The following is a 15,582-nucleotide window of genomic DNA, read 5'->3' on the forward strand; positions in this document are numbered from 1 at the left end:
CACCCAGCCCTAGACCTGAGTTAAGAATGCTAATGTTAGTGAAAGAAAAGGAATAATATCCTCTTTAAAAAAATATTTTTATTTATTTTTACTTATTGACTTTAGAGACAGAGAGAAAGGGAGAGAGAGAGAAAGAGAAACATCGATTTGTTGTTCCACTTATTTATCCATTCATTGGTTGATTCCTGTATGTGCCCTGCCCACAACCTTGGCATATCGGGACGATGTTCTAACCAACTGAGCTACCTGGCCAGGGCTTCTTTTTTCTTTAAAAAAAAATTTGGGGGGGATATTTCTTTGTTGCCAAAGGACTACTTTAATTTACTATATTGTAAAAATGTAAGAGCTTAATTAGTTTTTGGGCAGTGCCTATATCTGTTTAATTTTACCAATAAATCTTAATTAAATCTTTTTTAAAAATCATATATATATTTTTTTAACCTATAAAAATACAACAGACCTTCATATTTGGCAAGGATTCTGCTGTTGAGTTTTTTCATCAGTATGCTTATAAAACAACTCCTTTCAATAAAGCTGTTTTATAATTGGGAGTGATACATAGAAGGGTGTGTGTTGGTCCTCTGGGGCCTTTGTGCTCTGCCTACAAATGTAAGTTCTGGGCTGACTGATCACATGTTTGGGGGCAGGACCCTGCCTGCTGTTTGTTTTTGGTGATATAACTTGGCCTCTTCCCTGAGAGAGGGGTGGAGATCTTTCACTGTCCTCGCCTTTGGGACTGGGAACATTTGACATCCTATGCATTTAAAAATTGATTCTTGAACCCAACAGCTCAGTTTACACACTATTTTTCGTTGAGTGTGTCTTGTTTAAGAGAGTTGGGGAAATTTTGCCTGTTAAAATGATTTAAGTCCTGACAGTCTTGGAATTCTGAATTAAGGATTCAAATAATGACTTTGTTTTAGTTACTCGCCAAAGCACTGTGAAAGTGTCTTTTAGTGCGCCTTTTGACTGCAGTGTAAAGGACTGTTTTTACTGCTGGCCCTCCTTTTGGAAGCAGCTGCCACCCTGCAAACCTTATTGTTATACTGCTGACCTTTGTCATCAGGAATGCTTCTGGAGGAAACAGCCTCCTAATTGTTTTTGTTAAGCCTCTATGAAGTTTGTGATATGTCCTTTCAAGTTACTTTTGGTTAGTTTCTTAAGTTTACTTTGTTTGCATTTAATTGGGGGCTCCACCTTTTTAGTTTTATCATGAATTGTCAGTGCCAGTTCCTGGTAGATGGTAAAAAGAATTGCTCTCTCCCTGTTACCCTGTTCTGTGGGAAACCTTTGTGGTTTAGATTCACAGTTTCCCATTGTTGCTAGCTGCAGTTGTCTCCTCCCTCCCTACCCTTCCCTCCCCACAGCTCTAGCTCTTCTCTTGTTCCTCCCCATTCCTGTATCCCTTGCCCCACAGATGCCCTTGTGAGTGCTGGAGCCTTTTGCTGGAGGTTATGTGCTTTAAGGTAAATATCTTTCTTGTGGTAAAACTGGGTCGACGAGTAATGTAGGGAACTGGTCAGTCTTTGTGAAGTGTTGCTTTTAACACCAACATTTCAAAATTTGAAACTGAAGTTTTAGGACTCTCTTAACTTTCAGGAGGCTTCTTCATGCTGACTGTTGTTTCCGCTCTTTTCTGTTTCAATTATTAAGGCTTTGGTAATTTGATTTTTATTGTTGGTTTAAAAAGCCCTTCCCATAGATTTTCTTGAGCTTGTTACAATTAAAGGCAAGGGTTTGGGGGTTTAGTATTTTAAATTTCCTTCAAATTGAAGGTTATTTGTGATTTCTTTATACTTATTTTCAGTATTAACATACTGATAAAAGTAATAACAAAGAAAAGATCTTATTTTGTGGCTAAGGTGGAAAGTAGCATTTATTTCCAGAATCAGAATGATTCTTTTTTCCTCTTAGCAGAATGTTGTTGGCAAAATTCACTAAGATTTTGGCAATATGTTGTCAAGTCTGGGAAATGGTTTTCTGAGTACTTCAGGATAACAGATGCTTCTGGGAATTATTTTTCGGAAGTTAGATTTGTTCATTAGCACATGCTCCCTTGAGGCGTGAGATCTATAATCCTTTTGAAAGTTAAATATTTAATGTTTGGTGTTCAGATTAAGTCAAATAACACTTTCATGTCATTCTGTTTTCTTGGATTACATGTTTTGATCCTCAGCTAAAACAGAAACTGTGTGTGTGTTATTTTTGACGTAGAATGGATGGTACTGTGGTATTTCAAGGAGTTGTAAGTTGGAGCCTTGGGTTCTCCAGAAGTACTGCTAATTAAATGCCATTTTCATGGTAGACATTGTAAGAGAAAACTTGTTTATGGGATTTTATTGCTGTTCAATAGTGATTTCCTAAGCTCCTATGTGGCAGGTATTAGTTCCTATGCTAAGTGCTTTGCTTCTAATTCCCACTACAGCCCTGCCAGGTAGGCAGTATTATCCCTCTAAAAAGCAGTCATGCATAGTAGAAAGAACATGGGGTGTTCTTTTTTTCAAAATGAGGAAAATAATCCCTGTTTGGTAGATTAATTGTGAGAATTAAAGGATATACCATTTGTCTAGTGCCTAGCACTGAGTTGGTGGTCACTAAATGGTGGCTACTATTATTATAATTTTACAGCTGAAAGAGCTGGAGAGGCTAAGTAACTTGCTAAAGGTCTCTTGGTTTTAAGTGATAGAGCTAGGATTTGAACTGGCTCAAAAGCTGGAATCTGGTATGTTTTTGCTTGAGTATTGTGAAGGCTTTTAGAGTAGATTTCAATGGATCCTGCCCATCGTTCTACCTCCTTCTCCTACAGAGGAGGGTTTTTTTCTAGATGCCCTTCTTTCCCTGGTATCCCCTATCACCTTCCCAGTCATGTGCTTGGTGTGTCACACTGGGGTTGCTTGTGCCATTCAGTACCAGTGTTCTCCCAGCCGAAATGAGTCAAGCCAGTGCAGTCAGTGGCTTCCCTTCCTATTTTCCTCTTGTAGAGCCATCATGCTTTCATTATTGTTTGAGATGAAATAATTTGGGTAGTGATGTGTTTATAATGATTCATAAATAGTGCATAGTTGCAACCAAGCATTTAAATTAAAAAGCCTTAGTGGTTTAAATATTAGGAAAAAAATCTCTTGTTCTAAATTATTGAACCAGAGGATAATATAGGGCAATGTTATGGAACTCAGTTATCATTTTGCTATCCTGGGGCCTAATATAATTACTATTGATTTGCTTTCTTTTAACCACAGCTGTTAACTGGTTTTCTGGTATTAACAATCTGTTTGAGAAAAAATGTTGTGTTTGTCCTACTGGTCATAGAGTATCTTTCTTCCATAGACCTTTTGGAAACACAAGATACTGAATTAGGTATGATATGATTCAGACAGTAGATTAATGGAAGAGATAGAGAGATGACTGATCATGCTTATAAACTAAGTTATCTCTAAACCAACAAATGTGTTTCACAACATGTAGTTCTCCATTTATTCTTTTATTGAACAAGTATTGAGCCTCTGTTGAGTGTAGTCTACGCTGTAGTCTAATAAAGTACTGATTAATAAAGTTCCTGGGAGGGAGAGGTTACCCAGTTGGTGGGTGAGTGGTATTTAGACAATCCTTTGGAAAATGAATTGACTATTCCTTCCTGCTAGAGTATGACTATCATTAATATCTATTACTATAAGTTGCCAGCAGAATGGCTTCTTCAAACAGGTTTGCTGAGTGAAAAAGATTACTAGAATTTGGTAGGACTGGGAAGATTGGGGTGGGGAACAAGGTAATATAGACAGAACAAAACTTTTTCTGTGTTTTAAGGGGAATAGTGGTAGATGAAATTGGAAATGTGCATGGGTTAAGGTTGTGGAAGGCCAAGGAGGTTTTTTGTTTGTTTTTTTGTTTGTTTGTTTTTTAAGATATTTTTATTGATTTCAGAGAGAGGAAAGGAGAGGGATAGAAAGATAGAAACATCAATGATGAGAGAGTCATTGATCGGCTGCCTCCTGCACACCCCTGACTGGGGATCCAGCCCGCAACCTGGGCATGTGCCCTGACTGGAAATCGAACCGCAATCTCCTGGATCCTAGGTCGATGCTCAACCACTGAGCCATGCCCGGCTGGGCTGTTTGTTTTTAATAATTAAAATTCTGTTGTTGTTGATTTTAGAGAGAGGAAGGGGGGAAGAGAGAGAGAGACATCGATCACCCCAACCAGGGATCAAACTTGCAACCTGGGTATGTGTCCTGACCAGGAATTGAACCCGTCACCTTTTGGTGTATAGGACAATGCTCCAACCAACTGAGCCACACTAGCCAGGGCAAGGCCAAGGAGTTTTGACAGTATTTCATCACTAAAGTTTTCTGAGCTAAATAGTGATTGATTAGCGTTTGCTCTTGGCAGTATTTTATTTTATTTATTTTATTTTTATTTTTTAAAATATATCTTTATTGATTTCAGAGAGAGGAAAGGAGAGGGAGAGAGAGAGATAGAAACATCAATGATGAGAGAGTCATTGATCGAGCCCACAACCCGGGCATGTGCCCTGACCGGGAATTGAACCTGGATCACCTGGATCCTAGGTTGACACTCAACCGCTGAGCCACACCGGGCCAGGCTCTTGGCAGTATTTTATAGATAGGATTAAAAGAGGAAGAACAGTTTGGAAATTATCTTAATACTCTAGATGAGTATTAAGACTAGTATTGAGACTGCATTATTTTTAGAATACATTTTCCCATATTTAGATATTGCTTTGGGTTCATGCTATCAATTATAGTTTAATTTTATGGAATTTGTATGGTAAGTTTATGGATGTGTTTGTAAGAGAAAGGGAGAAGAAGGGAGAAAGGATGGGGATAGGGGTGGCCAGTCATCATACTCATAGCTGCTCTTTATGGAGCTCTTCTTTTGTACCTGGCCCTAAGTATTTTGCACATATAATTTGTTGACTATGCTCAACAAATTGCATTTATTATAGATAGTAAACGACCTGAAAGTGATGGAGCAGGATTGGAATACAGATGATGATAATGATTCTTCTGCTGCTTCTTCGTCATCATCGTCATTGTCAAAACATTTAAGCCTCACTAAATACCAGGCACTGGGCTAACTATGCATATGCTATACATTATTTCATAAATTTGCATAATAATCTTATGAGATGGGTCTTATTTATTAGTCCTACTTTGCTGGTGTAGTACCTGAGAGACTTCAATGCTGATTCAATAACTTGGTTAAGATGACACGATTATTAGGTGATAGAGTCCAGACCTGTTCTACTTTGCTAACTCTGAGTCCCTAATTCTAACTCTGGGTTCCTAAGTTGTATAATTCACATTATGTTCTTTGGGAATGTACACCTTGGATCTCCACTGTAAGCATGGTGTTTCCTGAGGTTATGCAATATGGTTGGCCCTGCAGAGGCTGCACTTTTTTTTGATTATTTTTTAAAATTTTTATTTATTGATTTGGGAGAGAGAGTTATCAATTTGTTGTTCCACTTATTTATGCATTCATTGGTTGAGGCCTGTCTGTGCCCTGACTGGGGATCGAACCCACAGCCTTGAGGTATTGGGATGTTCTAACCAACTGAGCTACCCAGCCAGGGCCTCAGAGGTTGCACTTTTAACCATATGCTCTTTCTACTATCATGGTGCCTTCCTTAGATAAGTCAGTAAATTATCTACAGCTCTGGATCTTCATAAGGAGGGGCTAAGTAGCCTCCAATTGTCATTTCTTAGTTCTTAAAGTTTGTCACTTGTAACAAAGTGAAACATGTCTTGTTTTTTAATTTTGTTTTTCTAATTAGTTTTGGACAAATTTGTTGTAAATGAGGCATTTTTCTAAGTTCTTATAGAAGGAAAAATAAACCTTTCTGCCCTTTATCAGCATACAATTCTTTTTTTTTTTTTTTTTAGCATACAATTCTTGTTGTACATGATGTAATAATCTGAAGCTGCCAAAGACCAATCCTCAGGAAATCATTTGAGTTGAGTAACTGTGTTCAGTGGGGAGTTTGAGATAACCAGCCCATGAATCAACAAATCACTTAGGTTTTTTTATGGTTGTAGATGCTTATCTCTCTTTATTTTCAAGCTTGAATCAGAAGGAAGTATTGATTCAGTTGATATAATCTCCATTAGAAACATTTGTCTGCAGTATCTCAAACCAAATATGGACATTTTGGGGCCTCTTTTATTTATGAAGAGTCACAATTTATCAGGATGTTGGAATTGGTTTTTCTAGGTACTTACCCCTCAAACAGAAAGTTTTCTCTTTTAGTTAAACTTTTAAGATTCAATGTCTATTATATTCAACCTTTTTGGAATAAAAGGATGCTCTTAAGGAATATGTAATGTTATATAATCTAGTCCATGTACACAGATAACTGTAACATGGGGGAGGATGGGAATGCTGTAATGTAAGCCCCACATGCACTGAGAGCACAGAAGATGACATAAATGAAGAAAATGGGAAGGTGAGAGGGAGAGAATCTGAGAACGCTTTTGGTGCAGCTGTTCCTTGTATGATATTATTTTTAAAAAGAAAAGGAGAGGAAAGGCACTCCAGGTAGAGGCACTATTAGAGCCAAAGCACTGAGGAAATAGAGGGCAGAGCGTATTGATTATACAAAAAAGAGCTGAGTGTACCTGGTGTGGAGGATGAGTGAGAGGCACATTATAGGTGCTAGGTGAAATGTCTGATCAATGAGTGAGTGAGTAGAAGATGTAGCTAGAAATGGAGGTAATGTCTAATGATTCTCACATTTGTGCAGGTGCTAGACATTTAATTCAATCTGATAGAATATGTGAATATAAAAAATATGTGAATGTAAAAAACTCAAGAACATGAGTCAATTTTTTAAAAAGCTGTCAAAATAGGTCTGATTGACTGCTTTGGTTTTTTTTCTTCCTTTAAGTTTGTTATTTGTTTATGTTTTTGCCCTGTTAGCAGTAGAATAGGTGGACAAGAAAAAATTTTGAAAAAGAAACTTGTGAAAAATCTATCCATTGCCCTGGCCAGGTGGCTCGGTTGGTTGGAGCATCGTCCCGAACACCAGAAAGGTTGCAAGTTTGACTCCCAGTCAGGGCACATACCTAAGTTGTGGGTTTGATCCTGGTCAGGGTGTGTACAGGGAGGCAGCCAATCAATGTTTTTCTCTCACATTGATGTTTCTCTTTCTGTCTCTGTCTCTCTCCCCCCCCTTCCTCTCTCTCTGAAAAAAACAATAAACATATCCTCAGGTGAGGATTAAAAAACAAACAAATAAATAAATAAAGCATGCATATTTTAAAACTCCATCCATTAATATCCCCCCCCTTGTGAAGATTTTTGACAAGGGGAGTGACATGGTATTTTAGGAGTCCTCTGGTAGTCACATGTAGGATTGGAGGCCTGGCAAAGTCAGTAATATAGTGTAGTACTCCAGAGGAGGTGAGGATTAGGACCTTAGCAGCGGCAGCAGTGAGGATTGAATAGAAATCCCTATCTGGTCCCTTATTACTAAATAGGAAATAGTTACCTGTTAAACAGCTTTCATATTGTTAGGATATTAGGTGTCTCGATGATTGGTTACCTCTGGTCCAGAGTCCTTCCATCTATTTTTAGGGACAATGAGTTTAAATTCCAATTTTAGTTTTACTTTCAGTAAGGAAATTATAAATTATAGATAATTTATCTATGAATTATAGATAATTTAGAAAATAGAGAAAAGGGAACAAAATCCATAATTCCCTCAACCTAATGAGATCCCTGTTTTTTACATTTACTTATTGTTGATCTTGTAGATTTAAAAACTTTTCTAACAGTTCATTCTAGGTACAGCAAGTTCTGTAAAACAGGCTACTGAACTAATAACACTTAACCCATTAACTGCTGTTCTGTGATATTAAACATGATAAACCCAGAGATTTCATACGAAGCCTTCACTGGACTGTAGTTTACCACTGTCAATGTCTCCTCTTTTCCTATAAATCTTAGTCTACTTACTTTTATGCATTTAGATATTAATTTCCTAAATTCCTCTATTTTTTATTTTTTTATCCAGAAGTGTATTTTATTTTATTTTTTAAAATTTATCTTTATTGTTGAAAGTATTACAAATGTCCCTCACTATCTCCATTTCTGTGTTTCCTATCTCTTTGTTAAAGTTCTCACTAAGTTTCTCTGTTCATCCCGAGTTCATTGAACATCCTCATAGCCAGTGTTTTGAACTCCGCATCTGATAGATTGCTTGTCTCCAATTTGTTTAGTTCTGTTTTTGAAGGTTTGTTGCGTTCTTTCATTTGGAACCTGTTTCTTTCTCTTCTCATTTTGGCTGCCTCCCTGTGTTTGTTTTATGTATTAGGTAGAACTGCTATGTCTTCTGGTCTTGGTAGAGGGGCCTTGTGTAGTAGATGTCCTATAGGGCCCAATGGCACAGCCTCCCTAGTCACCTGAGCTGGGTGCTTCAAGTGTGCCCCTCCTGTGAGCTATGTGCACCCATCTCTTGTAGTTGAGCCTTGATTGCTGTTGGCATGTGAATGGGAGGAATTCACCCCTAGGTTGATGGGCTGCGAGGACTGGCCAGGACTACCAGGAGGAGCAGGACTTGCTTCAGTAGGGCTCTGGTACCTGATAAATCCACCCCCTTGAGTGTGTCACTCGTGGAGGTGGTTGAGTGGCACTCCAGCGTGGTCTGAATCTGACCACCTGGTCTGCTGCCTATGGGGCCTCCTGGGAGATGCAGACCAAAGTCAGCCGCTGTTTGTGCCCTGCTCGAGGCCACCCTGCATGAGCTACAGAGTGATTTGTAGATGGCTGCTACTTGTGCTGGGCTTGGAGATGCCCGGGAGAGACACCAAGCTATAAACTGAGGCCAGCTGCCACTAGCACCAGGCCTGGGCCACTTAGCAAGAGGCACTGGGGTATACTGAGGCCAGATACTGAGGGCATACTTATTTGGGGTTTGTAAACCTTGGAGAGATTTTAGTAAAGTCCAAAGCATGAGCCAAGAAAGGTTATTTGTATGGGAAAGCCACTGGAAACTGCTTGGGTAGACCTGCCAGTTGGGTGAGGCTGGGTCTCAGGAATCACCAGGGCTGGCAAACAGTGTTAACCAGGTTGATGAAGACTCAGACATGGCGCCCGCCTGCCAGCTCTGTTGGAAGAGAGCTAAGCATAGGAACAATGGCCTCTGCCAGCACTTCTGTCTGGGAGAAAGCCATCCCTGCAGCCCTCACTCCAGAGCCAGACTATTCAGTTCTTCCCTGTATGTCCTTCATGCCTTTCAACCTGCTGCCTGAGCGCTGGAGCTCAGAGGGAGGGAGTCCAAGTAAGTCCATATGTGGTCCCTGTAAGAGAAAGGCCTGGGATTCAGCAGCCCTTGTCTTATTCAGCCACCATCCCTCTTGGTATTCTCAGCCAGAAGTTATGGGGACTACTCTTCCTGGTGTTGGAACCCTAGGCTGGAACCCTTTGCTCCTCAGCTGGGGACCTCTGCAGCAGAGATAACCACCACACGTGGATGTGGGACCAGCCCCTTCCAAGTCTGCACCCCTTCTACCAGTCTCCACGTAGCTGCTGCTTTATATTTGTAGTCATAGGACTTTTGTTCAGCTAGACTTCATGTGGTTCTGAATGATGGTTGTTCTGTAGGTTAGTTGTAATTTAGATGTGGTTGTGGGAGGATAGGAGTACACATTACCTATGTTGCCATCTTGACTGGAAGTCTGTATATCTTCTTTAGTGACTTGTGTCTGTTCAAATGTTTTCCCTACTTAAGAATATTGAACAATTTTTCTTATTAAGTTTTGAGGAATCTGTGCATATTTTGGATACAAGTCATTTATCCATTATGTGATTTGAAAACATGGTGTTGGCAAAAGTAGGTTTACAGTTGTTCGTATGGAAAATACAATAATTAATAAATAAATAGTACTACAAAGAATAAACTGTGTTTTGCAGACTCACAAATATAAGTCTACTTTTTCTCATCCCCGTGTTTTCTTCCAGTATTTCATTTGTATTCTCATTCTCTCAGCAGTGTCTTACAAAGCATAGATATTCTTAGTAATGAAGTCCAAGTCTATACTTTTTTTTATGGGTTGTGCTTTTGTTGTATTTAAGGAATCTTTGCATAACCAAAGGTCACAAAATTTTCTTCTGTCTTTTAAAACTTTTAGTTTAGGTTTTCCATTTAGGACTAGGACCTAGCCCGGCTGGGCGTGGCTCAGTGGTTGAGCGTCAACCTAGGATCCAGGCAGTTGGGGTTTGATTCCCGGTCAGGGCACATGCCCGGGTTGTGGGCTGCAGCCGATCAATGACTCTCTCATCATTGATGTTTTTATCTCTCTCTCTCCCTCTCCTTTCCTCTCTCTGAAAGCAATAAAGATATATTTAAAAAAAAAAAAATAGGACTAGGACCTAAATGATTGATTTCTTTCACTAGTGTTTTGTAGTTTTCAACATATAGGTCCTACATATATTTTGTTACATTTATACCTAGATATTTTATATTTTGTGGTATTGTTGTAAATGGTACTTTAAAAGAATTTCAGTTTCCAGTTGTTCATTGCCAGCATATAGAAACACAATTGACTTTTTAAAAATACTGACTTTGTATTTGGTGACCTTACTGACCTCACTTACTAGTTCTTAGAGGTTATTTTATTTTATTATTTGTGGATTCCTTGGAATTTTAAAATGTAGAACATCATATTGTCTGTAAATAAAAGTAGTTTTATCTCCCATTCCAATATATATTTTTAAAATTTGTTTTTCTTGTCTATTGCACAGGCTAGGGCCTTTGGTGTGGTGTTGAATAGGAGTGGTAATGTTCCCGGAGAATTGAATTTCTGTCACTAGTGGGAGTGGGGTTCTTGGGGTGCCGCTGGAATAAGCATTTTCAGAGGCCCCCATGGGAGGATGAGATGTGGTAAAAGGCTTTATTTTCATGGGGTTACATTTTCAGGTTCCAAAGTCCTATTTCCCTTAATCCAGTCCTATAAAAGGTGCAGCTGGGGCTTTAGCAAAGCTAAAAGCAAAGCCAGTGTCCAGAGTTTCCGTTCCATGGTGGAGCTGGGTTCGATGTAGCATCAGGCTAGTTAAAGTCCATTAGTCCATTGTGTGGAGTCCACCTGGCTGTCGACCTTGTGGGTTAATGCAGAGCTTGAGAGCCCTGCAAGCCAGGAGTCAAGGGCAAGCAGCAAGAGAGAGAGGGAACTTTCTTTGTTCAGGAGTTAAATATCAAATCTTCCTGGGTGTGCAGAGGCCACATCTATTTTGGCCAGTGACCTGCTCCCAGGTGTGATTGACAGGCAAGCACCTTCCCACATCACCCGGACCTTACTGGGCATGTGTCTAAATTGCAGCTTCCCTTCGCTCCTTTACAGTTATTAATTAATAACTAGGTTATTACAACCTTATCATAAGAGCAGACTTTACCTTGCTTGGGACGTGAAAAAGGTGGAAGTAATCCTATCAAAAACTTATTTTGACTGGCAGCTGATATTGTTCTGCTAAGGAACAATTTAAGCTTTTTACCTTTTAATGTGTAAAATGTACACAAATAAATAATGGTGCATGTTAAAGAGAAATATTATTTAAAAAACTATATCAATGATTTGGAATGGCAAGGGACAGGAAGCCAGAAAAACTTATCTATCCTAATGGTCTAAATGGGGGGTAATTGTGGTATAAACTGGGGTGAAAACAGTTGAAGTAAAAAAGAAGGCTCAATACAGAGCTTTTGAAGGGAGGATTGACAGGCCTTTGTGATGTAGATAGGAAAGGGAGAGAGGGATAGGAAGAAATAAAACACTACAGGTGTTTTAAACCTGGGTATTTGGGGATGCCATTAGTATAGATAAATAAATAAATAAATAAATAAATAAATAAATAAATAAATAAATAAATAAATAGTAGAGTCAGAGGAGGAACTATTTTGGAGGTGGGGAGGGGGGGGTACAGGTAGGGGGAAGGAGATGACCAGATTTGGACATGTTGAACTTGTTACAAAAGTGGGACAATTTGCAGGTAGTTGGTAATTTGGTTTCGGCTTCATAAGATTTGTGATTTATCAGACCAGAAATGATGGTTGAAGCTCTGACAGAGAAGTGGATAAGAACACCATGGGAAGTACTCTAGAAAAGACCAGGAAGGTCTGATTTAAACTTTGGGGAATGCCCACTTTTAATAAAGTAGCAAAGGAAAGGGAAAATGAGCTGTCGCAATAGATCTACTGTCCATTTGTCATTCTTTCATTTTATTCATTCTCTTGTTTTCTTAATTCACCCAATGAATCCAAGACTGTATAGTATCAGGGTAGCCAGAGTTAGGCGCTGCAGGAAAGTTAAGAAGAGGCCTATGGAAAAAAGCCAGTAGGTTTTTAAATTAGATTTCTTTAGAAAGTGAGTGTTCCATGAAGTAAAAGTGTGCAGTACATGTTCTGATGGTACACAAGGAGAGGCAGCAATTGTAAATTATTAATTGTAGAGACATTTAATAGTGAAAGGTTGAAAAAAATTGTAGGACTGTAGTTATAGGCATTAAGGTCAAGGTAGCCTTTGTTGTTGCTGTTTTGTTTTTTTTAAAGAATATCAGATTATCTCTCTGTGGTTATCTTTAAAGGGAAAAGAGCCCGTAAGGAGGAATGTTTGAAAGGTAATAATAACAATAATTTATATAGCAATTACTGTGTGCAAGCCATTGATATTAGCATTTTGTATCTATTAACTAATTTCAATCCACATAATAAACAATAAGATACTATAGATATGGTTTGGAATTGTTATTGGTGGAAGTGGAGTTCTTGGGGTGCCACGTGGAAAAGAATTTCCTGAGGTCCCCCTGGGAGGATGAGATTTCATGGAAAGCTTTATTGATAGTGTAAAATTAGGGGGGGTTCACCTCCAAGGTCCCATCTCTGTCTGTCTTATCATGGAAGAAGTCCAATCTTGTCTTCAGCAGGGCCAGAATTAGGGTTACTTCCCAGAATTTCTGCTCCACATTAAAGCCCAATCCAGTCCAGCATCCTGTGTGTAGAGTCTGTATGGCCATGGGCCATATGGCTGCTTAAGGCCTCATGGCTGTAGAGGTGAGTGCAGGGTGAGTGTGGTGGGTCACGGAGTAAGAGAAAGAAAGAACAAGAGCATGAGAGTAGGGAACTCATTGGGGATTTTAACCTTCTAAGATTTTGCGGGCTTGTATTTGGGTCTACCCACTAGCCAACCCATTGTTCCCCAGGCTAGAATGACAGACAAGCACCCACCCTAGGTCACCCCAACTTTACTGTGCATGTGCCCATCACCCACTTTGATCCCTTCCCGCAGTGACCTGCTTGGAATGGACCAGTGGTTCCCTGGGGAGTATGAAGCTGTAGCTTCCTGTGGGAGCTGCCCAGGTGACCATGCTTATAATGTGTGGCCTCCACTTTGCTCTCTTCCTGTTATCGATATTAATAACCTAGCTAATTATGACAATAACATAATTATTGACATGTGGAGTGTACCAAGGAATTTAGGTAATTGCCTGTTGATTTATCAGGCAAATATAGTTTCTTAAGTAGATTACAAATAAACTGCTATATAGAATAACAGAAACTAGAAATGTGAGCAACTTTCCTGGTTAAACTGTTTGGGTATCTCATAGTAAACGTTGACTTCTAACTTTAGGGTTACTTTTGGCTTTAATCACTAGTAATGGGGTTACTTACTGTTCCTTCATTAGAAACTGAGATACTCTTCATGGTTTTTCCGTTTGAATCATTGATTAGTTGAACACGGTCATTCTTTGTTGACCTAAAATGTTACCCTATTCCTTGTAATAGGCTCAGTTGTTTGCCTTTTTTTTTTTTTTTTTAAATATGGAACTCTTCACGAATTTGCATGTCATCCTTGCTCAGGGGCTATGCTAATCCTCCCTGTATCATTCTTTTTTTTTTTTTTTTTTAGTATGTGTGCTGCCGAAGCAAGCACTCAGTTATTTGCCTTTTTAAGTTAAACTGTTCTTTATGGGTTGATTGATTGATTTTAGAGAAATAGAGAGAGGAAGGGAGAGAGGGAGAAGAGGGAAAAGGGGGGAAAGAGAGAAACATCAATTTGTTGTTCCACTTATTTATTCATTCATTGGTTGATTTCTGTATGTGCCCTGACCAGGGATTGAACCTGAAACCTTGTATCAGGATGATGCTCTAACCAACTGAGCTACTCTGCCAGGGTCTAAACTTCGTATTGTTAAAATAGTCGTAAAATTCAAATGTTTCTCCAAGCACTTGGCTAAATTGTGCTGACATATCACTTATCCTATTGAGGTCTATTGTTCTTTTCATACAATTAGAAGACTTATTCCTGGTAATTCACAACTTTCAGGAGTCCTGAGGTCCCCAAACCAAAATTTACTTTTTTACTCTTAGGGATAGCAGTTCACTCATTAAGTGAACTTATTTATTGCTTATTTTAAAAACTTGCTAGTAGTTTCACGTGCCTATTGCATTAAATCTCAGCCACTGTGTGAAATAGGTATTGTGCCACTGTTTTACAGACCTGGAAAACCAAGTTCAGGACACCTAAGTAGTTTGGGATTTTACAAAGTAGTAAAAATGTGGAAATTGAACTCACGTCTTCTAACTCTAAGTCTGGTCCTAGCCCTCTTTGTATAATATCACTTACTCCTTATAACAACTTGACATTATACTCTATTTTGAGCTGTCCTTTTCATAGAAATGTATTCAAGTTTTATTCCATTTTTATTTTGTCCTTATATCTATATATTTTTATATATGTTTTTTCTCTCTCTTTTTTAGTTTGGGCTTGCCAGTATCACCTGGCATAATATTATTATCTACCAGGTTAGTAATTTTAGTTATAATTTTGCATTGAATCACTAGTATACATATTGTACAAGGTAATTTTTACATAATTTTAAATTTTTTTATTTTTCAGATATCATTTCCTTTTCAGTTTAAAAACATAATTTAAAACTCAGAGAAGTTGTAAGAAATGGTTCAAAGAATTCCCATATACCCTTTAGCCAGATTTGCCTATTGTTAATGTTTTGCTATATTGATTTGCTTTACCATTTCCTTTTTCTCTCCCTCTTCATATATACATATGAATACATACACCTTCCATATATACTTAAAACACTTTTTTCTTCTGAACCATTTATGAGTAAGCTACTGACATTATGCTTTTTTACCCCTAAATACTTGAGTATTAAGAAGTTCTTTCTCTTCTTCTTTTTAATATGTTTTTAAATTGATTTTTAGAGAGAGAGGAAGGGAGAGGGAGAGAGAGAGAAACATCGATGTGAGAGAGACACAATGATCGGCTGCTTCCCTGATAGGGGAAACAAACCCGAAACCTGGGCATATGCCCTGACCAGGAATTGAACCAGTGACCTTTCTGTGCATGGGACGACGCTCAACCAACTGAGCCACAACGGCCAGGGCATCTTTTTCTTCTTTTAAATAGGTTGTTAGAGCCATATGGGTAGAACTCTTAATTTATTTTCCCATATGTCTTTAGTAGATGACATTGGAAAAGAATTATGTTGTTTGGTGCTAGACCTGCAACTTAAGTGAAATATTTTGTCATCGGTACTTCTTTGGACCATTTG

The 15,582-nt window shown here is 38.6% G+C and overlaps 1 protein-coding gene across 5 annotated transcripts in view; it reads left to right on the plus strand.

Moving 5' to 3' along the window:
• Positions 1 to 15,582, plus strand: part of USP54 (ubiquitin specific peptidase 54) — a 102,301-nt gene that overhangs the window by 27,486 nt on the left and 59,233 nt on the right. Inside the window, exon 1 of one of the 5 annotated variants that reach the window (XM_081158170.1) lies at positions 1,409 to 1,466. The exons of the other annotated variants lie outside the window; for them this stretch is intronic. The gene's annotated coding sequence lies outside the window, so the exon portion shown is untranslated. Of the gene's footprint in view, positions 1 to 1,408; positions 1,467 to 15,582 lie in introns of those variants that run through there. 5 annotated transcript variants of the gene reach the window in all.

This window comes from Miniopterus schreibersii, assembly GCF_964146895.1.
Source record: "Miniopterus schreibersii genome assembly, chromosome: 14".
Taxonomy (NCBI): Eukaryota; Metazoa; Chordata; class Mammalia; order Chiroptera; family Miniopteridae; genus Miniopterus; species Miniopterus schreibersii.